The sequence below is a fragment of the Anser brachyrhynchus genome (genome assembly GCF_964034855.1).
Source record: "Anser brachyrhynchus genome assembly, chromosome: 1".
NCBI lineage: Eukaryota > Metazoa > Chordata > Aves > Anseriformes > Anatidae > Anser > Anser brachyrhynchus.
Genome location: NC_137694.1, coordinates 138,560,982 through 138,585,887, shown reverse-complemented (window position 1 = coordinate 138,585,887; position 24,906 = coordinate 138,560,982). Strand labels below are relative to the sequence as shown.

The window sequence follows — 24,906 nt, the reverse complement described above, 5'->3', positions numbered from 1 at the left end:
AATCCATCCCTCCATCCATGCATGCATGCATCCATCCATCCTACAATACCAATTAATTTCTCATTCCAGCTATCAGTGTTGTCCTCCAAAACTGTTGTCACCCACCAAGGCACAGCTACCACTGCACCTCATCAGAATGTTATCTTTTGAAGCTAGCTCTCTACTTTCTGAATCCCAAGACACTTTGAGTTATTTTAAAGTTACCACAAGAACCACTAATCATCTAGAGGATTAAACTCCATAATAAGTTTAGTTTGCCTAGCTGGCATTCATAAAACCAGCATTATCATATTCTTAGACTTATGCAGGAATGACTCCTTGTTGATACGTGCAGAGGTTCTTGGAGTGCTGATTTTTCTACTCAAGCTTATCTTTCTTTAATGAAACCTACTGAACCAAAATCATGCAATACATAGCTATATTTTTCAGCGGTATACCATTTATATTTTTTTTCATGGCACAGCCTTTTAATTTAGTAATATTTTATAGAGAGCAATTAGTGGTCAAACACTGGAACAGGCTTCCTAGCGAGGGAGTTGATGCCCCATCCAAGTCAGTCTTCAAGAGGCATTTGGACAATGCCCTCAGTAATGTGCTTGAACTTTTGGTTAGCCCTGAAGTGGCCAGGCAGTTGGACTTGATGATCTTTGTAGATCCCTTCCAACTGAACTATTTTACTCTATAACACACATTGAAGTTATTAAAAAATTATATTAGTTTTAAGGTCCGAGTGTTAACATCGATCCCTGCCAAACCAGTGAAGAAAAAAAAAAAAAAAAGGATAATTGGCTACAAGGGCTAAAAAGTCAAAAAGGTGGCTGGATGTCATCCTAGCCACATCACTTATTTGCGTGCTATTGTCTGCAGCACGAAGAAAGACTTTGACCATTTATTAATGCATCCACGTATCCTCAGAACCAGATCCTTTGCTAACATAAATTGGCACTGCTCCACTGAAGTCAGCTGAATGTTTGTAACAAATGAACAGCTCCTCCACAGCAAGCAAAATTTTGCCTTCATTTATGTACCATCCCACATGCCCATAGGATTTTGCCTACGCGATTAAAAGAGAATGACTCACAACAGTGTTTGCAACGTACTTCCAAGCCTGTTCCAACCTTCTCTGTCATGCTTTACCTTCCCGCTGACCTTATTAGTAAAGCCAGAAGTACGAGAAACCCTTGGTTGATCAAAATGGTAACACTATCTCATAATACTTTCACACTTTTATCCTTGGAATCCATATCAGCTCCAACACATGGACTCATGTTAAATGAATTTAGTGTCAATGTCTTGTTCCTGGCACAGGAAGAGTCAAACATTTAATTCCTAACGACAGTATGTTCATAGAAGTTTTTGAATAAATACATGAGATATACCATGTTTTATCCAGTTCATTCACCTCAGTACTCTTTAAATTTTTTAAAAGGAAGTTGTCGTGTGAATTTAATATACAATACGGGATCTTGCTGCTTCATACATAATTTAGTTTTAGAACACAGAGAGCTTTCGCGAACTCACGTAAAATGCAAGGTTTTTTCTTCTCTTTCACCCTTAATTTAAAAGCTCTCCAGCCCCGTTAGCCACATGAGAGAAAAAATAAAGTCAATCCAGAAATCTCCAATATATCAGTTTATGCATTCAAATATATGAGTCTTTTTTTTTCCATGGCTCAAAATGTTTTTCATCATAATTTGACATATCTTCAAGTAAAAAAAATCAACTGAGGTATACAAATATCACTTTCTATGAGTTTAAGGGGGGGGGCAGTTTTTCTGCTAATGTGAGAGAATTGAAGTTTGATTCCCTGACAACAGATAAACTGCAGCTCTCATTTATTTTGGATTTGCACTGAAAAAAAAAAATAATAATCCAGATAGCTTGCTCTTGTAATTTTGGAATAAACTTTGGTACATACAGAAATGTCAGAATAAAGCTCAAAAATCTTCCAAAGCTGCCTGGAGATAGTCCTGGGCACCCTGCTCTGGGTGGTCCTGCTGGAGCAAGGGGTTAGAGCAGATTGGGGGTCCAGAGCTCCCTGCCAGCCTCAGCCACTCTGTGGTTCTGAAGCTGGTCCACTGGTGTCTTGTGGAATTTCCCTGTCCTCACCAGGTCTGCCCAGGCTTCAGTACAGCAGGCAGCTGTAACAGAAAAACTCAGAACACTACACAGGAGGTTTTCTTTATCTGGGAAAAAAAAAAAAAAAGTACAACAGCCTTTTGCATTAAGTAGCTTTCCGCCCAGTTAGCATTCCCCCTTCTGTATCTAAATATAAACTGCGAGTAGCCTGGGCATGAGATGGCTGGTTCAATGTTGAAGCTGACAGTTCCTGTGGGATTGTTTTTCTCTTCAAACCAGTTCACCTTCAAGCTAGGTGGTACCTGAAAATCCTATTTTGTCACCTACCTGCATGGGCATTAGAGTTACCATAACATGCTCTGGGCTGATGAAGAAGGACAGAAAGATAGAAATTGGACAAGATTACAGAAAATATTATATTGCACAAAAGCATGCCCAGCATGATTATATTATAGTCAGAGCAATGTAACTGAATTAATTTCCAGTTCCCAGAAATGTGCTAGAGTCCCCACAGAGGTGTAAGAATTAAACAGACCATAAGTACATTGTGATTTTAGTCTCCAACCTTCAGGCTACTATTATGCATGAGGGCTTCATTCTCCATGCACGTATCAATACAGTTGTCATTCTGTGCTAGTGATGCACTGCTGTGCACCACGACAGCTACACACCACAGCCCAGAAGTGCTGTGTAGCAGGCTAGTAGCTATGATCTGCTGGGTGGTGTAAAATGTAAGGATAGCTGGGGTTACTCAGACTTCTCGTTTTACCTGGCCAACACGTATGAAAAGTTAAGGGAGAGAGTGCAGTACAAGCCAGCCATTACTCATTCCAGTAGAAGACTCTCAAGAGTATGTGGTTCACAGGATCACATAATCACAGGACAGTTCAAGTGACCTTGGGAGGTCTTTAGTGGACTCTACTGCTCAGACCATGTTGCTCAGGGGGTCTTGAAAACATCCAAGGATGGAGACCACACAGCTTCTGTGGGTAACCTGCCTGCCTGTACTCATAGGAAAAAATAGATTTTCCTTTTAAACAGTCCCAAACTCCCTTGCTTCCATTTATGACCACTGTCTTTTGTCCTCTCACTGTGCACCGCTGTAAGGAGCCCAACTCCATCTCCTTGGTGGCCCCTGCTAGGCACTGGCAGGCAGTGGTACTAGTAGGTGCCCCCAAAGATGGGACATTCTCCAGGCTGAACCAGCTCAGCTGCCCCAGCTGCTCATCACGGGACAAATGCTCCAGCCCCAATGCCCTGGGGGCCTGCCACTGAGCTCCCCCCCAGTTTCTCCATGGCTGCCCTGTGCTGGGGACCCCAAACTGGATGTGGTACGCAGATGGGGTCTAACAGGTGCTGCATAGAAGGGGATGATCCCTTCCCTCAATCTATGGGCTATGCTTCTGTTCATACACTTCCTAAGGTTGCTGGCCACCTTTACTGCAGAGCACACTGCTGGCTCACCTTCAGCTCACCGCTCATCACCAGCCCAGTGCTTTCTCCAGAGCTGCTCCCCGTCCCTTCCATCCCCAGCTGCTGTTGTTGCAGAGACTCTTCCTGCCCTGGTGCAGGACTTGACATTTCACCTTGCTGAGTTTCATGGGGCTCCTGCTGGCCCACTCCTCCGGGAAGTCTAGGTCATCCTGAATGGCAACTTTCCCCTCAGGAGTACTGACTGGTACCCCAACTTTGTTGTCATTGGCAAATGGGAGAAGAGTGCACTCTGTCACCTTCTCCAGGTTGAGAGACAGAGAGAAACAAAGGGTTGAAGGGGTTGAAGACTATTCTATATGAATTCATCCTCCCATAGCTTTCCTTCTCCGTATGTAGAAAGCGGATGACAGACTTGTAATACTCTGGATGGTACGCGAGGAGCCTTGGAAAAAATATTCTATTCAGATCTTGGTAATCTTAATTGTTACTGTTGTTACTGCCACTTGCTTCCCTGAGGTCACAGGTTAGCTCCCTAGAAGAGGTTAAGAGGTCTCATAGGATTTACAGGGAATGCTCTGAGATGTCCTTGTAAGAATGCTCAGCACAGGTTTTACATCAACTCACTGACAGATCGGAAATGCTCAAAACTCCTGCAAATCCTACTCTCCTTCTTACTATAATCCTCAAACTACAGCGAATACTCAGGATGCAGTGGCCTGAGGGCAGAGGTTGATAGCAGCAGCAATGTGCCACCTTTCAGCTTCACTGTGTCAATGAATAAATGCATATTCCTTAGGTCTTAACTCCTATCACAGCTCAATTAGGCTATGTCAGTTGCTAGAAGCATATAACTAAGAGTGTCCTTCTGTGTGCTCACAGTGTCTTCTTTTTATCTTTCCTGATACCAAGATCTCATTAAACTCCCATTTAGTTGTAGTCCCTATCAAGCTTGTCGGAATGGTTTAACAGTATAAAATAAAAGCAAGCCATTAGAATGGAGGTTGAGTGTAAACTTACTTTTTCATTCAGTTATATATATATGTATCTCAGAAGGGTCATACTGGTAGTATGTTATCTTCAGAAGGACAATTGAAAGAGCTATATAAAAAACATGTCTTACAAGTTAGCTACCTGGCAAGCAACTTCATACACATATATTTTGAATGAAGACCACACTTAATGAAGACCTTTCTTAGTTACTGCTGTAGGTATAGTGACCATTTTGATGTGCACACTCAAGAGTGTTCACAGCAGATGCAAACTACCACTGAAATGGATACTGAATACCAAATAAATTTTTCTTCACCTGTCCAGGCTTACTCCAACATGCAATAAACACGGAAGAGGCTATTCATACAGAAGGCTTTGTTCCCCTGCCTTTAGTACACCTGTTTCCTTGTTCCACTCGAATGCAAACATTCTCTCAGGCAGGCTTTGTACAATAACACTCCCAGAAAGCATCATAATCAGCAGATTTCATTGTGCGTAACTTTTTTTTTTTTTAGCACTACTAACTTTGGGGGGGTTCTTTCCTCCCTTGCTCTTAAGAACCTAAGTACAAAATGTGTACAAGTTGTACTTTTGTAAGAAGGTGTTGGCTAGTACTGTTTAGCCAAAAAATCACAATTCTGTTGCCTTCTCTCTGAGATGTTCTTTTCTCATTTATATATTTTTGGTCATAATAGGTTAATTACCTAATAGACTTTTTCCCTAGTACGTGAGGACTTTGTCTCTTGGAGGTCGATGGAAAAAACGAGACATAAAATCTATTTGTTATTAATGTATTTCTTCTAACCCATAAAGCCTAGACTCATTTTTTTTTCAAAGTGAATAGAGTGCTTGCATTTTCTATATAAAAATGATTCATTTATAATATCAGTGCACTCATGTTTGATCCCAAAGTCCTCAAGAAAGCATCTGCAACACTATCTGGTTTTAAAGCAAATGTGTATTGGGCTACAAGAGAGCCAAATTTCAAGGCTGAAGGAATAAAATAAAACAAATTCTCAGTTTGTTCTAGAGATGTAGATTTCTAATTCGATCACATAGATTGCATATATGTATGTGTACGTAAAATACACATATAAATGTATGTATATGCATATATACACTTTCTGTCAATTTTAGTCCTGTGAGCTTAGCATTTTACTCCGTGTCAGATGCACTTCCTAAAATTTGAAGGCTCTGCAGTCTCTCTTCTTCAAACTTGATGGAACATTCTTTATTTTCCAATTCCCGTCTCTTTCTTAATCAGTCACAATCAATTTTTTTCGCATCTTTTTCTCATAGTGCGTTCTACAAAGAAACTCTGAAAGTCACCTTGTTGGCATCCTTTAGATATGATTTAAGGGTGGGGTGACTCGGTAAAATGCCACTAGGAATCTTTAATATTCAAAAGTAGTACCTCAGAGCATTCAAAATAAGGACATAATTCTCAGCAGCAGCCAGTGTTATGAGCCCCTCCAAGCTGAAGCTCAAATTTCCTCATTTGGATAAAATTTTGAAAGCTATCGGAGTGCCTGTAACAAGAGCAGATACCGCTGTGCAACTGAACCATATGAACCATATTAAGCATGCACATTAAAAGCAGCACACTAAAATGAAAAAGGCTATTTTAAAGGACATTTACTTGAAAAACCTAGCTTAATGTAGAACAACAAATAACCAAGTGTGCGCTGCTTTCCAATACACTCATCATTTTGTCAGCCCACTTCGGGAAAATCAATTCGCAGTTTGTCTACAAACTGCGTTATGCACTAAATAGTCACAGTTCAGAAGATTACAGCTTAGAGGAAAAAGCAGAAAACCCTCATGCTGCAGAGAAGAATGGGGGGAAAAAAAGTCATCTGTTGAGCGATGGCAGTATAAGTTCTCCATACATTTTAGCTTCAGATCGCACCCCCAAAGCAGTGCCCCACGGGAGGGAGGCAGCAGGCAAGTGCCTAATGGTATGTGACTGATCGGTAGTTCCAGTATATGGATGCCGATCTTTGGGTGAAGGGCAAACGTTTCGGTGCTTTAGAAATCCCCATAGCGACACCAGGATTGTCATTAACATTATCAATGCAAGAACACCATTACAGCAATGAAAGAAGAAACGATACGGCCTTCTCACGCTTCAGGTTTAATACACTTCTTATACTGATATTGTATTACCCTGCTATGGCCCCAAAATTTGTCATGTCCCAGCTAGTTTCAGCTATTATAATCATGGCAATATATCCCTGCAACCCCACCCTCAGGGTGTTTGTAAACACACAAACCATACCGAGCGCTTGTCGCGGCGCAGGTAGCTGCCAGGTTGCAGATCTGAAGGCCGCGGGGCCCTTCGACGATCTCTCCTTCCCCAAGCCCTCAGGGGTAAACGGGGCTGCAACTGTGTGGGGCAGGTCGACATGTCCTGAGTGACAGCAGCCTGATGTTCCTCTACTTCATGCTCATCTGGAGGGGAAATCACTCAACTCGCATGACAGGAGGACGTCTCGACGACACGGTGCTGGTCATCTTCAGGTTTGGACTGTCGTTTCTGTCTGAGGAGAGCCTATCGCATTGGAACGGTCTTCGGTGCACATTTCAAGCCACTTTTAGGGAAATGGTGTAACACGCAAAGAGGGCACACCATGAAGACGCTGACCCTTATTGACCCATTTTATGGGGAAGGAAGTAGAAAATAAGGAAATCTGAGATGTTCATTGTCCAGATATGCTCACATGCCGCCTTCAGAAAATATTCAATAAACCTTCAGGGAATTTGCCTGAATAGGGATTGAGTAAAGCACGACTTATCCAAAAACATGCTGAATGTTTGCGTCAGACGTGACAGGGCATTTTGGTTCCTGGGACCATGCTGTAGCATACTGCCTTGCAGTATGCATTAGTCTGTAAAATTCATTACGCTTCTGCAGATGAAGCAGTGGTAACTTTTTCACAGTGTTTTTCATGCAAAGAGGCAAAGCTTTTAAATATCCTTTTACACAATGCTTGAATAGCCTACTAAATTGCTTTTGGAATAATAACACTTGTTCAGCCTATGACATCGCCTATTTCTGTAATACGGTAAAGATTTCTCTTGGGTCAGATAGGAACATGATAACAAGTTTTTTGCCTTGAACAAAGGTACTATTCATGATGTTACAGCCCATATTATAATGGGTAACACCTCCAGGTGATCCATGTCTACCTGGTGCTATTGTACTCCGTACCTCAGGAGCTGATATTTCAGATACTGCCTTTGAAGCACTAGAACACGTTAGGAGGGAGCAGCCTGGTGAAAATTGTTGAGCTGGAGCAGAAGCACCTAACAAGACTAGATAGAACTAAAACTGTGACCAAACCTCAGAGCAAATAAATAAATATATAAATAACATTTTGAGGCATTCCACTGTAACCAATTTAACCTTGTTTACTGTTTAATAGCTCTCTCAACTTCAGTAGCTTCCTGCTGTTCCAAATTCACATGCAAACCTGTCAGTATTTTTCTGACTCCACTGCAACTGACCGCAAAATTCCACACCAACCTCAGCAAGGCCCAGATTTCATCCTCTTATACCAGGTGTCACAGCAATAGTAAGGTGTTTTTTCACATTTTTAGGAGTTTGCATTTGTTAATACACAATAGTGAACACCCATAGCCAATGAGTCTGTGACTTCAACTATAAATCAAATTAGGATATCGCTATTACTCTGCTCATTTTTGAGTTGTGCTTAGCTGGGAAATACCAATTAGTGTTTATACAAATCCATACACACATATTTATATATAAGCACATATAAATTTACCTTCTTTAGAATAAAAGCTGTTAAAAAAATATTTTCTGTATTTTGTCTCCTAGAAACTATATGCTTAAACTAATAATGAGCCAGCTGGAAACACTAATGGTCCGACGGTAACCGAATGGACTGTTTCACAGTCTTGGCAAATAGGAAGCTGCTTCACGTTAGTTAAGACAGGTGCTATAAAATATGTTTGGTTGTATCAACACGTGAGACGTTTATTCACACGCATGCATATCTGTTGATGTTTAGTTTCTGGAAAATCCTTTTAATTTGCCACATTCCACCCAGCTCTATCAGTAACAAACTTAACCGCTGGCTTTCTGTGCGATAATTAACGCCACCGGGCAAAGCCTCTGCACCTGCACGGCACGCCGTTGCCTGCCAGCTGGGATACGGGCAGAAGGTGTGCACTGCTGCTGCCTGGAAGGGAGCATGTGATGCGACCTGACACGTCCCAGCATGAAGAGGTTTTTGCGACTTAGGTACAAACAAGTTTACTGACTAGTGAAACCGCAAACGAAGGAGAGGACTCAGGGGTTTCCTTATTTCCACATAATCGGGTGCATAAGGAAAAGAGAGCTATGCCCACCTTTAATGCCCCTAAGAACTGTCCCCTTCTCCTCCCTCCATCCCCAGCTGCTTGGAGCTGTTGAGAAACAGACAGCTCGGGGCGTGCCGGGGAGATGCCAACACATCTGCCGGGGTCACGGGGCACGGGAGCACTGCTGTCACCACTGCCATCGATAGCCACATCAGTGGGTGCGTGAACGGCAATGCCAGGTTCGATCCACGATCAGGTCGAGAGACCTTCGAAATACAATCTGAGCCAAAGCACGGCCCCAGATGGGAAAGGAGCCTTCTTGCAGGCAGCATCCTTTCAGACACAGAGCCCTGTTGCAAAGGGGAGCGTCCAGTCGCACCCACTCAATGTCAAACCGCCTCGAATCACGCGATTACACTTCACACTTGTTTTGGTCCTCCCTCCCTTAAAACCAAACATGAGTTTTGGTCCTCCCTCCCTTAAAACCAAACATGATTTTCCCTCGATCCCCACCGCGTACCCAGGCCCGCACCCTGCGGAGCCAGAAGACCCCCCCGGAGGGTCGGTGCGTGCCCGGGAGTTTGCCGGGATTCCCGGCTGCTGCCCTGCCAAGGGCAGGAGCGTGCACGGCCGGGGGGTTTGGGACCACTTCTCTTTCGGCAGGGCTTTTCACTTTACACGCGAGGTGGCGACGCCTCTCTCCCTCGGCAAATAGCCCCCAACGGTGCGGGCAGAGACACCCACGGCAGACGCTCCCGGGTGGGAACGCGGCCGGGCAGGGCTGTCCCGGCACGTACGCGCGGTGCACTGCGGGCTTCCCAGCACCTTGCGTGCGGGGCTCCCCCCGCAGCCCCCCACGGGGGAGATGCTCGCCCCGCTCCGCACGGGCTCCCCCCGCAGCCCTGCCCGGCGGCGCCGCCACCTCCCGCACCGCGCTGCGGGGGCTGCCGGCAGCTCCGCACCCGCTCCGCACCCGGCCCCGGCGGCGCCTCCCGCGCCTTGCCGCCTCGCCCCGCGGGCACACGCGTGTGTGAGCGGGTAAGTGTGTGAGCGAGCGCCCGGCTGTGCCCCGGCCGGCGGCGCGGGGGGCTCGGGGGGCTCGGGGCCGGTGGGGGCAGCCCCCGCGGTGCCCGTCCGGCGGGGACTCACCGGGTCACGCTGCTCTCTGAAGGTCAGGCTCAGGCTGGCTGCTCGGTCGCAGTCGTCCTCCAGGCTCTGGCGGCGGCTCGGCTCGGTCCGTTTATTTTATTATTTTTTTTTCTTTTTATTATTATTTTTTTTTCCTTCTTCCTTTCCCTCCTTCCCCTCGCTCCGGCGGCGGCTCCCGCTGCCGGCCCCCGCGGGGTGAATCCGTCTCCTAAGCCCTGTCCCCGCGCCGCCGCTCAGATGCCGTGGTCGCAATCCACATCGCGGCAGATGTACCACAGGATCACGTAGAGGATCAGCAGGATGGCGAAGATGAACAAAGCCACCAGGATAGCCTTGGTCACCGGAGAGATGAGGGACTGCATGTCACCCGCGGGCCGCCGCCGCCGCCGCGGTGGAGGAAGAGGAGGAGGACGAGGACGAGGAGGAGGAGGGGGAGGAAGAGGAGGAGGAGGCGGCGAGGCTGCTTCGGGCTCCGCACGGGGGCAGCGAGCGCGGACGGATCCCGCGGCCCCTCCGCCGCCAGCGACCCGCCGGGGGTGCACCGGGGGGCGGCCTCGCTGCCTCCCCCCCGCCGGCCTCCCTCCCTCAGCGCCCCCGCGGCGCTGCTCGGGCGGCTCCGCGGCGGGCGGGACGGGGCCGGGCGCCCCCGCTCCGGCTCCCGCAGCCGCTCCCGCAGCCGCAGCCGCAGCTCAGCGCCGCGGGGCGCCCGGCCATGGGCCCGCGGCCCCGCCGCGCCTCCGAGCCCGCCCCGGGGCGGCGCGGGGCCGGCCGCGGGGGGCGAAGTTACTGCCGGGGGCTGCCCGCGGGGGCCGCCCGCCCTGCGGGACCCCCGACGGCAGCCATCCGCGGGCGGAGAGCGGCGCGGCGCCGGGCGGCGTGCAGCCCAGCGCGGGTCTTCCCTCCCCTCGCCGCAGCTCGCCCCCACCTCCCTCCCTCCCCCTCCTCCTCCTCCTCCTCCTCCTCCTCCTCCTCGCCCGCCCCCCAACGCCGCGGGGGTCGCGGGGCGGTGTGGAGGCGCGGGGTGTCCTGCCACGGGTCACCGGGGGGAGGACAGCCCGCGCGGACCCTAAATTAGACTAAAAGGCTGGGTTTTTTTTTTTTTCCTTTTATCCCCGCGGGTCGGGACGGGTCGCACGCAGCCCCCCCCCCGAGATGCGCAGCGTGGCTCCGCGGCCCCCGGCGCGGGCACCCAAAGGCGCCGCGGGGCAGGACAGGAGGATGGGTGCGGGACGAAACGCCGGCTCTGCCCCTCCTGACAGCAGCTGCGGGGCCGCCTCCCCCTCGCCCCCGGCTTTTGGACAGCCAGAGGTGCCCGCACGGCCGGCGGCACCCACAGAGCGGGCACCCTCGGGCGGGACCCGGACTTCACGGAAGGGGCTTGCTGTAGATCTCGGTTCTGGATCTCAGTCCCAGGACATCTCGGTTTCAATACAAAAAGAATAAGAAGAAAATCCTGGGACCGTTTGAGATAGGGCTGAAATAAACCTTAAGACATCACCCCACTGAGGAGACTAAGAGCAACTTTGCCAAGATGGAGAAGGAAAGATTAAAACTTCAGTGCACAAAAACTGGACAAACAAAGGATAATCAAGTGTGAGAGGAAGAAGGTAAGATGATGCTATATAGGTCTTCCAGGTGTAACACCCTACAGAAAAAAATCCTTACTGATGCTGAGCGTGGGGATTTAAGAAGGGTCAATACCAAGAAAACGTGAAAGAGAAGCGCTAGGCTGTTAAATAAGGAGACATCTGACACGGTGAAATGTCCGAAAGGTGTGGGATAATATCCCAGGAGAATGTGTTGCAGAACACATTACTCAGCTTTCTGAAAAAGCTCAGCTTTGTCATGCAGGAGGAATGGTCAGCTCTGTAGCAGCACCACTGTGCTGCCTCTCCCTCGAGTGCCTCGGCCCGCAGCTTTTCTGTGTTTCAGTTCCTCATCTGCAATATGCAGATGGCCGTGTTTCCTTTCTGCTCCCTTGGGTATGGTCACCTTAGACTGCAAGGTTTTCACTGAACATTTTTTGTCTATTGAAGCAATTACATCTTGGCCGGAGCTGTAGTGCCAGCAGGGCACAAGCAGCAAGTTCACAGAGCACAGCTCCGACTCCAGACAATGATTTTGCTCGTTAGTGTGTCCTCACCGTGTGCAGGGATTGCTAGGCTCTGGAGGGAAACGGTTGGGTGCACACATCAGGTTTTCTGAGACACCAGAAATGTTGTGTTTTTTTCTAATCCTCTTCCTGGACACTAGTATTTCCTTTGTAGGAAAGGGCATTCCTGGGCATTAGCGTTTCCTTTTGGGAAGATGTCATTCCATCTAGACTAGTAGTTCTCACTCTCGGCACTCGAACGTTGCCATCATCATTCCTCTGCCTGTCAGCTCTCGGAGTGTGGTACCAGACCTGGCAGCGTCAGACGCCGCAGCAGCAGTGGCACGATGCTGTGCCGAGCTGTGTCTGGTGCCTCGGTGCTCGTCAGCAGGAGAAGCAAAGCAGTGCACCACCATCATTCTGGTGCCCCAAATGTGACTGCTTGTGTAACGTGTGCAATCTGTTGTGAACAGGTTTTGAATTGTGCTTCCCTAATTTGCATGTACTTATACACAAGGGCATCCCTGGGTAATTAAAAATATATAGCCTCTCCACGTTTGATGTTCTGTCACTGGCAGAGTCTGAGCCAACGCAGAAATCACAAGTTAAAAAGCAGATATATTGCCAAAGCTGTCCTTAGTTGAGAAAGCTGATTTAAACAAGGAAGTAAACATAAAAAACATCTTAGTTTTCAGATGTCTTATTAGTAAGCAGTAGGGAAGAAGGAAATCGATCTTTGCCAAGTGAGGAGAGATAACTGTGACAGAAAAATCATTTTAATTTCCACCTTGTAATCTGATATTAAATTAAAGAGGAATACTAATACACGTAGCTTTTACTTTTCTCTTCCTCAATTCTCCTTGAAAACATGCTGCAGGAAACGCACATGCGATGAAGAACACGCACAGGAGATGGGTGAACAGACCCACGGTCGCCAGATCCTGCAGGCAGCTCTGAACGCCCAGATTAAATCCCGATGTACAGAATGCTTATGTAACGCAGACGGCACAAGGAGACCGGGCTGCTCCTTGCTGGGCTCGCAGGCAGCTGCAGCCAGCGTGGCACGATCCCCGCTCCCCCTGGGCCATCCAGCCCTCCCACTGCTCCACGGGCTCCGCGTCCCACGTCGTGCTGGCTATAACCTACGGGAGGGACGGGGATGGTTTTGTATTCCCAGTGCTGGATGGTTTATGTCACCACTGAATTCCACCGGTGGTGAAAAATCCTGCCAAAATACAGTGCATCCCTGGTCTGGGAGGGGATCTGAAGCCCACACGTCCCCAGAAATGGGCCGTGGGGTGTGGGAGGGAAGAACCAGAGGCTGGTGGTGGTGGAGAAGACGTCTGCAGCAGAGCTTGCAGGACACAGACTGAAGTGATTCTCTCTTGCCATAAACCTGAGAATGACAGCAAAGCAAACCCGACATATTTCACTCTTGCAGTGAAGAGAGGGGCAGCTCAGGCAGAAGTCTGGTGAGTTCAGGCTGAAATGAATAACATTTTTAATGCCTTTGACAATGAAAACATCCAGCCAGCCTAATCCCTTTCTATTTTAGGGCAGTGGCTTTTGCCTACAACTTCGGGTGTACCAGTGGAAGGCTTGTGATTTACACTACTGTTAGTTGGAGGAGATTCAAGCTGAGAAAGTCCGACACAAACAGATCGTTTCTAAATACAGTCTTTCACTGTACATTCAGTTTTCAATAGTTTCACAGAAATTTTAGAAGCAAAAATGTAAGGAGGTATATTCGGGTTTATTGAAATGATTTTGAAACTAGCGGAACAATTCCTTGGAGAACAAGCGTCAGAGCCATACCCAAGGAGCCCAGTGAATGCACATGGCCAACTATTCCTGGATGTAACTGCACTAAAGACTGCCACGCACGTTAGACATACCAAAGGCAATTGTCTACAAGGTTGCTTGTGTACAGCAATTTGTCCGGCATTGCTTCACAGTGCATATTAATTTAGCCTAACTCTCAATCTCTTGTCTAAAGAATAGATATATTCAGTATTTTTTTGCTTTGAATTTTTATTGCTGATTTCAACAAAACAGGAATTTTACCTAATTACAAGAACATACAAAAAAGATTGTGAAAAAAACAGTCTAGTCTAATAAAAGAGTAATTGACTATGAACAGAGTAAACTGCAAAGAAGTACACTGTTCAGGAGACTGACAGTGTGTTGTTTCAGAGCCTTCCACCGCTAGAGCATCTTTCAAGTCATTTCCAGGCCAGAAGTGACCAGGAGTTGATAGAATGACTGCCTGGCAGCTGGCTTTGTAGCTGTAGTGATTTTCTGAGTGGGTGTATGTCTATATCGTAAAAACACTGAAGCAATTGGCTCTAATTAGATTGGACGAATCCATAGATCACATGTCAGGCCTCAAATACTGCTTTTTAGGCCAAAATGTGCTGTTGCTGAGATAGTGTCTGTTGTGTGAATTAGAAGCCAGTTATCAGTCATCTCACGTTCCACAGTGATGGGCACGGCATAAAAGCCTTGGGCAGCCATGAACAGGCAGCACGAAGAGCAATCAAACAAACAAAACAAATTTCCCTCTCAAAAGAGGGAGCCACAAAGCCAGTTCCGAGTTATCGGTGATGTCAATTAATGGACCTCCCTCTGGTCAGCTCTTTCAATAACACGAAGTCATGAGAAAAAAAATCAAAGTGTAAGCATTCAAAATCCACCTGCATTATAAACAGGATAAAGAGATGTTTAAAACACAAACACACACATGAAACATAAGGAGGTGTAAGTCTTCATATTTTGGAAAGATTGACAGCAAGGAGAGATATCAAGAAATGGTCATTTGTGGGGGAAGAAAAAAATGTGTTGGCCATCTTAAATAACAGATTAAGTCAGTCCTTGGCACAACACAGTTTTGAAAACACTTTCCGTTTGGAACACTTGAGAGTACCAACGCGGGAAGCCGGCGGGAGTTATGTATTGTCATGATGCATTACGTCAGTGATACCCTCCTGGGACGCTGGAGTTCTAGTTTCCAGGTTCGAGTGTTTGGGGAGAAAAAAAGGCAAGAAAAAGCAACTAAAATGTCTCAAGGATGTAAGAACGGATCTTTATCAGATTGAAGTCTCAGATCAGGACTGAAAATCAGGTAGCTGTACTTTCCCAAACTCTCTCGAAGCTGCAGACGCAAGCCTTCCTACCTTTTCATGGGACTAAAGAGGAAGATGGCCAGTTCTGTTTGCCTTTAGGTGTAGTCAGCATCCCCCTGGGCATCTTGCTGGACATCTGGCTTATGCCACAGGCAATTACTTTGGGGACTGTGTTTGTGCTGTGCTGTTCCATCACACCTGACAGCCTGCCCCAGAAACAGGGGGAAAGGTTTTTGTGGTGCTGCAGGAACTAGCGTTGCCTGCCCATAGGCACTGTGTTTGCTCCTTTCTGCAGGCTGAATTCCATCTAGTACTTAGCTAAGGGCTGTGATTGGTGCCAGACGGACTTACTCTCGATATCATTGTCTACCAGAGTGCCTCATGGCATTACTAACAGACCATGAGAGGAAGTTATATGGTCCCGTGGTTAAACAGTAGGGTTGTGAGTCAGAAAAGTTCAGTCTCACTCCTCTATCATAGATTTTCTATCCACGTTTGGGTGATATTTCTTAAATCTGTCCAGGAGGAGCAGCAAGTGGACGCGATTGCATTGCTGTATTGTTGTGAATATAACTTGCTAAATACAGCATGTTCTTGAAAATCAGCCTTTTTCAGATTTCAGCCACCTGTTATTTGAGCTCAGGGAGGAGGAACATGTGGTTTGACAGATAGGCTTCCCTGACAAGAAAAGTCAAGCTGCTTAGAGAATGAAGGTACTCTTCAAATTGCCACTTGCACGAACTCCAGCTGCACTTTTGTTCTTCAATTTTATCTACAGGAGTTTGAAAACATGGAATAAGCTCAGCAAGCAAGTTAGGGAAGAGGAGGGGAAGAGGAGGTATCTCTGGTCTAATCTTCCATCAGTGCTTTTGGTACTTGCCTTTCAGATCAGAGGGCAGAGGAGAGCTTATGTTAGGCATACGTCCACCCAAAGAGGTAATTAATATGGCTCAGCTATGTTTCCATCAGATTTTGAAAGAGAGTTATTTTCATGCTTTCTCCCTCCTACCTGGTACAGTGGTGGGAAAGTCTATAAATGAAGTTTTCTCTTTGACTCCTTTCAGATACACTGATCAGTCTTTCATCCTTTAGTACAGGAAGAGAGAACTGAGTTAATTAATTACAATGGCCCTTCCCCTTCCCCTTCCCCTTCCCCTTCCCCTTCCCCTTCCCCTTCCCATCTAACCCATTCTGCATAGCGTTCCTGAGCATTCTACCAATACCTCAGGTTATGGACTTTTTATGTGCACTGAAGTACAAGATGTTCATTTATGACACACATCTGGAGTGAAAAGAATCTTTACTGGGAATCAAAGGCAGAGGTAGGTTCCTTGCAAAACTTCTGGGAAGTACCCAACATCATACAGAGTAATTCAGTAGCAGAGGTGGGGGAAGAAGCTTTCTGTTCTTGCATGCACCTTTAGCGAACCACGTATGAGGTAAAGATTTCAATACTGGACATCAAAACAGACTCCACTCAACTTAAAATCTTTTTTTTTCTACCCAAAGGTCACACAACAGACCTTCATGACCAGTAGACCCACTCACCCGTACCACTAGAGAAACAACTTTGCTGTGAGGGAGATCGACTCTAACAATCAAGCTGTCATTTAAGCAACAGAAAAATGACCAAAAAAATAAAAAATAAAAAATAAAAAATAATAAAAAAAAAAAGAAAAGATAGCTAAAGTACAATGTGAAGGAGATCAATATGGCCAACAGAAGGCTCTGAGCTCTATTGTGGGTCTATTTAAAAGATGGAGAGAGACGTGCTCTGTAGCCAGTGAGCTAGGTTTCTGCTCCATCCATCTCTTGGTAATGGTAAAGAGAGGTTACACATGGTAGTTGTTATATGCTGTTAGCCTTTAATTGCACTCGGATTTTCTTCTACAGAATTATTCATTTTATAAGTGTCATATGTTTCTCTTTGCCTTGCTCTGCTGTTTCTGTGCAAACTGGCAAGCCAAGAGAAAGAAACTCCAGGTTTGCTCAAGAATCAGATAATTACCTATGATCTTGCTGGTTGCTGGCCACACCTTACCCGTTCTGCTTCGTGTAGCACAGCAGTGTTCACAGCCCTTTGTCAGGGACCCCTTTGCTTTGAGTATTTTGCTAACAGATAGTACGAGACAGCCTTTGTTTGAAGCGTGGTTTGAGTAAAGATGAAACGTGTGCGCAACAAATAAGGCGCTAGGGAAAGTAGGTCAGGGCTGGTCATGACAGAGCCGCGCGTTTAAAGGTCTGTGCAAGATTGCCAGGTTTCGAGCAGGTCACTGCAGAGTGGGCATTGTGGGGACCTCGGCCGAGAGCCTCCTCTGTCACTGCGTCCCACGGGCAGCACAGAGCACCCACTTTTGTTAGCGGGTGAGCAGCCACTACCAGGGTGAGGTTGTAACGAAGCTTAATAGGAGGAGAGTGTCACTAAATAGGAGGCTGCATTCATCCAGAGCAAGTACAAGTGTGACTTTAAGAAGTACAATGAATTCAGCCAATTAAGCTTTTTCCTACATAATTACTAGCAGGAAATTGTAACATCCTATAACCTCTTGCAAGACTGGGAGAAAATACTTTTTTGTTGATATACAGAAGCAGTCCAGACTCAAGTTTGACCCAAGTATAGCACGCAGAATGCCTGATCTGCCTTAAGGATTTTGTTATTATTCCTCTTCATTGCTATAGGCTGCACTGTGCTGCAGTAGGGGTGTGTTTTCTGAAACAGATATTCAGAAAGAAACCATACTGGGATACACTTAGCATCTTAGCACTTTTCCAAAAGGACAGATAAAGAAGTCAAGATAAACATATTTATGTTCTCTTCAAAACACCATTTCCAAATCAGGTGAATGAAAGAAAAAGAGTGGTGCAGCACTGTCAGTAACAGATCTTGATTTTTGCTCTGTGAATGATGTTATTTTTCTTACCAAGTTCACACTGTTTTCCCTCAGAGCACTTGCACTGTCTAGCTTCTCAGAGTCTCCCTCAGAGGTGGCTCAGTTCTGGACGCACGGGTCAGATGCAAGCTGCAGGGACACAGACAGAAAGTTATTGTGCCTGCAGCAGCCTGAGAACCAGGATCCTCCCCGGCATTCACCTCAAGCATGTTGTGAAACCAGCACATTTTGCTGCACAGCAAAGCTTGTCACCCAGACTTTGACAAATCTAGTCACAATAGCTTGACACTTTTAATTGAACTTTATGGAAATCTCACTAGTTAAGATTGATTTTCTGTCTTTTAACCACGCTGTACCTTCCAGAAATATTGAATCGTGGATGAGAGAACATTCTTGTCTGTTCAGAGGCATGGACACGGGGAAGCTGGAGTGGGAATTAGGGGGTCACAGAGTGGATAATTGAGAATTTTCTCCCACAAAAAAAAAAAAAAGATCAAATGAAAAATGCTTCTCTCTTAAAAACTGAAGTTGTCGATGGAGAAACTTCAGATGGAGAGAGCTTCTTGTTTTACACTGGGAAAATTAGAGTGATGCTTCTGTGATGTCCAGCTTGATGAGGCTTACCAGCTGTGTTCTTTGCCCACAGGACTTTATTGGGGGCTCACCACGCGGTACCAAGTTCTTCAGCTCTCCACCATCTTGACTTTTCTCCTGGTAGCTTCTCTTTGAAACCTGGGCAAGCAGGGTAAGACTGCCATAACCTTCACCCCCCCTTTTTTTTTGCCACTAAATCAGAACCTATTTGTGTAATGTCACCTTGAAGTATAGTTCAGTGGATAGAGCTCTAAACTGGAACCCGGTTCAGTCTCCTGTTCTGCCACAGGCTACCTGGATAGTGCTAAAGAAGTCACTTGGCCTGAAGCCATAAAATGGAGATGATAACTCCCTCCATTACAGTTAGGTCTCAGGATAAGTACAACAGAGGCCATGAGTGGCCTGACCTGACAGAGAAAGGAGCATACCAGTACCATAGGCACACATTATCATCTGAAAGAAAAACAGACTGCAGAAAAGAACTTGAAAGAAAATCTCTCTACACATCCTATTGTCATTAAAGCTTTCCTGAAGGCAGGTGACAGGAAGTGAAAAATTAGATGTGCTCCTGAAGCTCTGGCTTTTAATACTTTCCACAACCCGAACAGCTGGTGCACAATATCAGCATCAAGAAGTAAAGCTCAGATTCCTACTTGTGACACCTTTATTATGTCAGCAGCAGGTTTTGGATGATTTCCTTGAGAAAAAAAGTAAAAGCTCATCTTGATTGCAAAACATTCCTCTGGGGAAACGGGTAGAGCAGAAGAATATGGATGTGAGGGAGAGAGCTTCAGTGCTGGGGAGAAACAGTCTTAGTTCACCAGTAGTACCAGCCTGGTAGGAGAAGTTTTATTTTTCTGTCAGTGAAATAAATCTAAAGTAGTGTATAAAATTAAAGCCTGTCAAATAATGTGGCCAACTGAATTCAACACAGAAACAAAGATGCTAGTTCTCAGGTCTTGCAGCCACTGCATGGTATTTATTTTAGAACAAAGATTAAATGGTGTTTATTCAGGGAGTAAAAGAGTACAGGTTTCAGAAAGTCTGAAAATGAAACAGGCTTTCAGACTATTCAAGCATCTGCAAATGGTTTTGCTGCAAAACCTGGAACTACACAGATTATATTCAAACACAATAACAATATATTCAAAATCACTTTCCAGCATTGTAACACACTGAAATGAAATCATCCATTTTTTGGTATCAAGGATAAAACTAGGAGATATGCTAAGCTTTACTGAAATAATCTATTACAAAAGTGTCACGTCTGCCTTAATAAAAGATAAAACTAGCAGTCTTTTTTCACAGCTGAAGTGATTAAATTAAATCAATTGTTTCTCTTAGATAAGATGTAGAGTCTAACAGGGACCAGTTCAGACTCTTTCCTCCCCTATGTATCTAGACAATCTCTGCTAATTTCTACCAATTCAGATCATCATCTATATAACACTGTCTTCGTCTTTCCATCTTCCCAACTACAGACATTTTTTTAGCAAAAATATTGACATTACTTTGAGTTACTGCATATAACAAACAATTGGTGTGAAAATATGCATTTTTTTTGGCAGGACCCATCATTTTGTCCTTTTGCTTGTGCAGGGTTATCTTTGTTCTTCCCCTTGTGTAGGAACAGGGAGAGCTACAGCAATACCTTGTAAGAATTTATGTTAGGTATGAGTAGAAACTTAAATCTGAATGTGGCAGAAAATCAGGTTGCAAATATTTTGCCATTTCCATTTGCATTACATCTTTGTGTTTGCATGGCCAATTTTTCAGCTGAATCCTGCTGCACCATTAATGTCAGTGGACTTAAAGCATGAATAGAAGAATAGAAGCAGAGTCAAGCTCTAGCTGGAATTTTCAGATTTTTATGCGTTGCACTTATTTATTTTTTTATCTGCTCTGCTTCTTTATTTCCATAACTATTTCTCTGCCTTTATCATTATTTATGTTGACCCCAGTGATGTAGCATTTGTTTATCTCTGAAGTTTTCAGCTCGATCTCAGTGACGCGTTAAGCTAATGAAAACCCAGTTGTACAGGCAAGTTGCTGCATTGCACTAGTTTTAAAAGCATGTAATAAGATTTCTAGTAAGATACAAATGAATTCTTTCAAAAGGAGAGAGCTCTCGGCAGGGAAAAGATACCGGAATTGTGCAGTACTAATAATTTCTAAGGGTGTCTGGTGGGTGGTTTATTCCATTCATTTCTCCTTGTCTGAGAGCTCCACCTAATGGGACCAAAGGGAAAGTGTCAACCTTTCAGATTTCCCACTAGTCTTTTTATTTCTATGCTGCTGTTCGTGGGTCTTCAGGAGGGAGGGTGTAGAAAGGGATGCTACTTTTGACTTTTGGAGTAAAGGACAATTAGCAAATAGGAATCCTGTATTATGATGTCTTCTTTTGTTAATAACGTGGTGTTTGAACATACTGTGATTTCTATGAAGGTAATTTCTGTTAGGAATAAAATAAATGCTTCCCAATTTTTGCACTCAAATTGTTTAGCTGAGTTATTATCTTGCACAGACAGGATTTCTTACCTGCGCATATCACTACTTATCACTGCAGCACTTTTCATGGGTAGAAAATACAGCTTATAAAATCAGAGTCCAAATCTGCAGAGGGAATAAATTAGTCTATAGGACTACTCATATTCACACACACTAATGGGAGAGTGGTGTTAATACCAATCCAAGGACATCAGTGACAAAGCATTCCCAAACAGGAAACTTCCACAGTCAATATTGTCACCTGCAAACATTTGAAATAATGAATATCACTCCCTCCCACCTCAAAGTGATGTATAGTCATAAAAATCACAAGCCTACTTCATATTAAATTGATTCCATATTTTCAGGTTTTTAGGTTTTTTTTGCAAAAATAATGTTATCGAGCTTTTATTTTCAAAAAGGATAGGGTAGAAATTCCCAGTTCTGCAGTGAAAGCTGACATCCTCACAGTAACAAAAATCCTTCAGTAACCAAGATTTGAAGAACATAATGTAGAACAGCACAAGACTTACAGCCCATAACAAATAAGGCAATCATGTGTAATATTTTTAATACATTTCATACTCACATTACTGATGAGGAATTATTTTGCCTCAGCACAGAGCATTAAATCAAATACAAGATGTAACAGGGCTAGAAAAGCACAGCAACACAAATCCTGGAAAATGCAGTGAGGATGCTATTTATGGGGGAATATACCCTCTCTGATACCTGGCAGACTAAGAACAATTTACTCTCCAAAGTCTAAATATAAGCCAAAGGAGGATGCTTGTCTAGAAAGAGGGCTGTGGGAGCTGGCAGGAATCTAAGGAAATAAAGAGAGAGAAACACTGCTTTCATCAGGCAGGCAGTTTCTCCCAGTGTAGGGAGAGAGTAGCTGAGGCAGATGCTGTGTATTGAAGGCAGTAATGAAGGACTGGAGGTCAGATAAAGGGAAATATATCTGGACATTTGAGTTGTTTTTAACACCATATAGCTACTCCAGGACTCACACAGTAGTGATATCATTGTATTGATATTTTTACAAATATTGTATTAGAAGCTCTGGCAAACTGCCCCAGTTCTAAAAGAAAACAGCACTCCAATAAAATCCCCGCACAACTCACTAGAAAGGGCAAGGAAGCCGCCACAGGGAAAATATCAGCATTTAAAAAGCAGAAAGTTTACAAGCTGACACAAAACTGAAGCCTATAATCATGCCACGTGAGGTGAAAACAGGAGATAAGGAGGGCTAAAAAGAAGAGTACTTTGTGCTCAACCTGCTAATTAGATTTAAATATAAGCGAAAGCAGGAAGTCAGCTAGGGAGTTTATGGGATTATTTGTTGAGTGAGGTGTAGAAAAGGCACTCAGGGATGCTAAGACTACAGCAGAGAAAGTCAGCACTTTCCTTGCGTTGGTCTTTACTGCCGAAGACAGTGGAGTTGTTGCCCCACCTGGGCCTTGCTTTGTGGCAGACAGCTCAGAAGAGCGGTGTCGCTTTGACGAAACATATAAGCAGTATTAGTCCGAGTGGATAGTGATGTGCCAGTAAGCCAGCAGACGTGGGGCCGCTCACCCCAGAGCTGGAAGGAGCTCAGTCTGTGCATATGCGGAGTTGTTGAGCCATGACCTGAGGGCCCTCACCAGCAGCTCCGGAGCCACAGCACTGCCAGGGCCTGCGTAGCTCCGTGTGTGAAAGGGAAGGGCCCTGGAGGGGATTTGGCTTCCCTTCTGGCAAGGTGGTAGATGCCAGGAGAAAGAACAAGATCCCTGACGACATGGTTTAACTCTCTGTCTTTGGGAGAGTCAACATGGCTCCAGCAAAGGGGAGTCCTGCACCTTCTGGACCATGATGAGGCCTCAACACGTGGACGAGGGGGATCTACTCCTCATACTATACTTGGATCTTCAAAAAGGCTTTGACTGCGTTTCATGCCAAAGTTTAATAGAGCAAATGAGTTTCTAGGGGACTGGTTGTTTTATAAACTGTAAGCTGGCCAAAGCTCCTCAAGCACAGGAGGACTTGAAGAAAGCTCAAAGGTCACTTTTCAGTATGGAGTCAGCAGAGGTGTCCCCCAGGGATCAGTGTCAAGTCCAGTTCTCTATACGACCTTCATCAGTGATCAGGAGAGTGATGTGCACTGTAAAATATCCAAGTTTGTAGATGAAATATGAGAGGAATATGTTAGGCCAGTGGTGAGGGACTCCAGAAAGACCTCGTAAAACTGAGTTGAACAGAAAAGTAAGATGAGCTTAATTGTTAAAAAATAGAACATAATGCATCTTGGGGAAAAATAATCTAAACTGTGCCTGTGTGATACCAGACTTGATCTGTCAGTTTTAACTCAGGAATGAGGTATTTGATTCACAGCCAACAGTGCTCTGAAGTCAATGGTTCAATCAGTGGGGTCTTTTTCACAACCTTATTATTATTGTTTTGTTTGTTTGTACCTGTGGATAAGTGGATAAATAATGCTTTGATCTTAAGGTGTTCTTTAAGTGTCTCTGTAAATTTGTACTGTTTTTGTTGTTGTTGTTGTTTGTTTGTTTGTTTTCTGGGAAATTTAAAAATGACAGATACTTGCATTGTTAATGATATGAAATAATTTTGAAGAAAAAAATTGAGGGTGGGAATTGCTCAGAGCCCTGTTGCTCATGCTTCATTCTTCCCTTGCACTCGGGCGGGGAGCATCTGTTTGACTCAGTTGTCCCAGGCAGAAAAGTTGTGAGGAAGGACAAGGCTACGAGGACTATGAGCTTTCTGCTTGACAAGGAGATGTAGCTGATCCCTAGAAATGGGTAAACTGATGGCTGCTTGTATTAATATACAGCTTTTGTACAATCCTCTGCCAACTATGGAGCAGAACCAAACAATGAGTAAGAAGTGGGGTTTTACCTACAGTTTGCCTGTTAGGAGACTTGGTGACCAATCCCACAAGTACTGCTTGTATTTCAGGTCTGTAACTTTCATTACCATGATATCACAGTACCCAGCTAACAAGCATTACTGAGTGCAAAGGAAGTGTGGGAAACATAAAAATAAAGCCGATTAAAAGTTTGATAGACTTTAAATAAGATCTATTTTTAAAGAGGTTAAAACAGTAGGCATTTCTGAATAAAGGTGAAATCTTTCATCTTGCAACCTAAGCAAGGCACATTGCATCTGAAAGGGAGGTTTGTTGGCCTAAAGGGATTGACAGCATTTCCTGAGGAAATTGATGGTTAAATTACAAAGTAATTACATAAAGTCTGTGCAACATCTCATGTTACGTCTTATTTGTCAAAGACACTTAAGATGAATGCTACAAATGCTAGTATTTCATCCAGCAGTAGTTACTTGACAAACTGAAATGCTCTCTATGAAATACAATACTTTATTTAAATAAAACTTTGATTAGATTTATTCAGCTACAGCAGATCTTACGCTAGGATATTATTACTTGTGGATTAGTTTGTTACTTCCTAAGCAACAAAGGCTGAGCTTCACCTTATTAACTTTAGGCATCCGTAGTGTGGTGACCATGCCTGAAGCACATCTGACCTCCCTTTGCGGTTAATGGCAGTAGGCACTTTTTGGCATACGATTCATTTAGGAGAGCAACTTCAGCATGAGACAAGTCACCTGGTAGAAGTATGTGTTTCAGTAAATGATAAATGGAGTCTAGACAGCTAGTTCAGATGTACGTCTGGTTTTGCTCTGATGAATCACGCTCCTGATGCCTACATTAGACTGCCATATG

General features: G+C 44.8%; 1 protein-coding gene across 1 annotated transcript in view; it reads right to left on the bottom strand.

Moving 5' to 3' along the window:
* The window catches only part of ZBED1 (zinc finger BED-type containing 1), a 211,555-nt gene extending 200,992 nt beyond the window's left edge, over positions 1 to 10,563 (bottom strand). Inside the window, exon 1 of the mRNA XM_080598426.1 lies at positions 9,979 to 10,563. The gene's annotated coding sequence lies outside the window, so the exon portion shown is untranslated. The remainder of the gene's footprint in view (positions 1 to 9,978) is intronic.
* Positions 10,564 to 24,906: the final 14,343 nt, after the last annotated feature.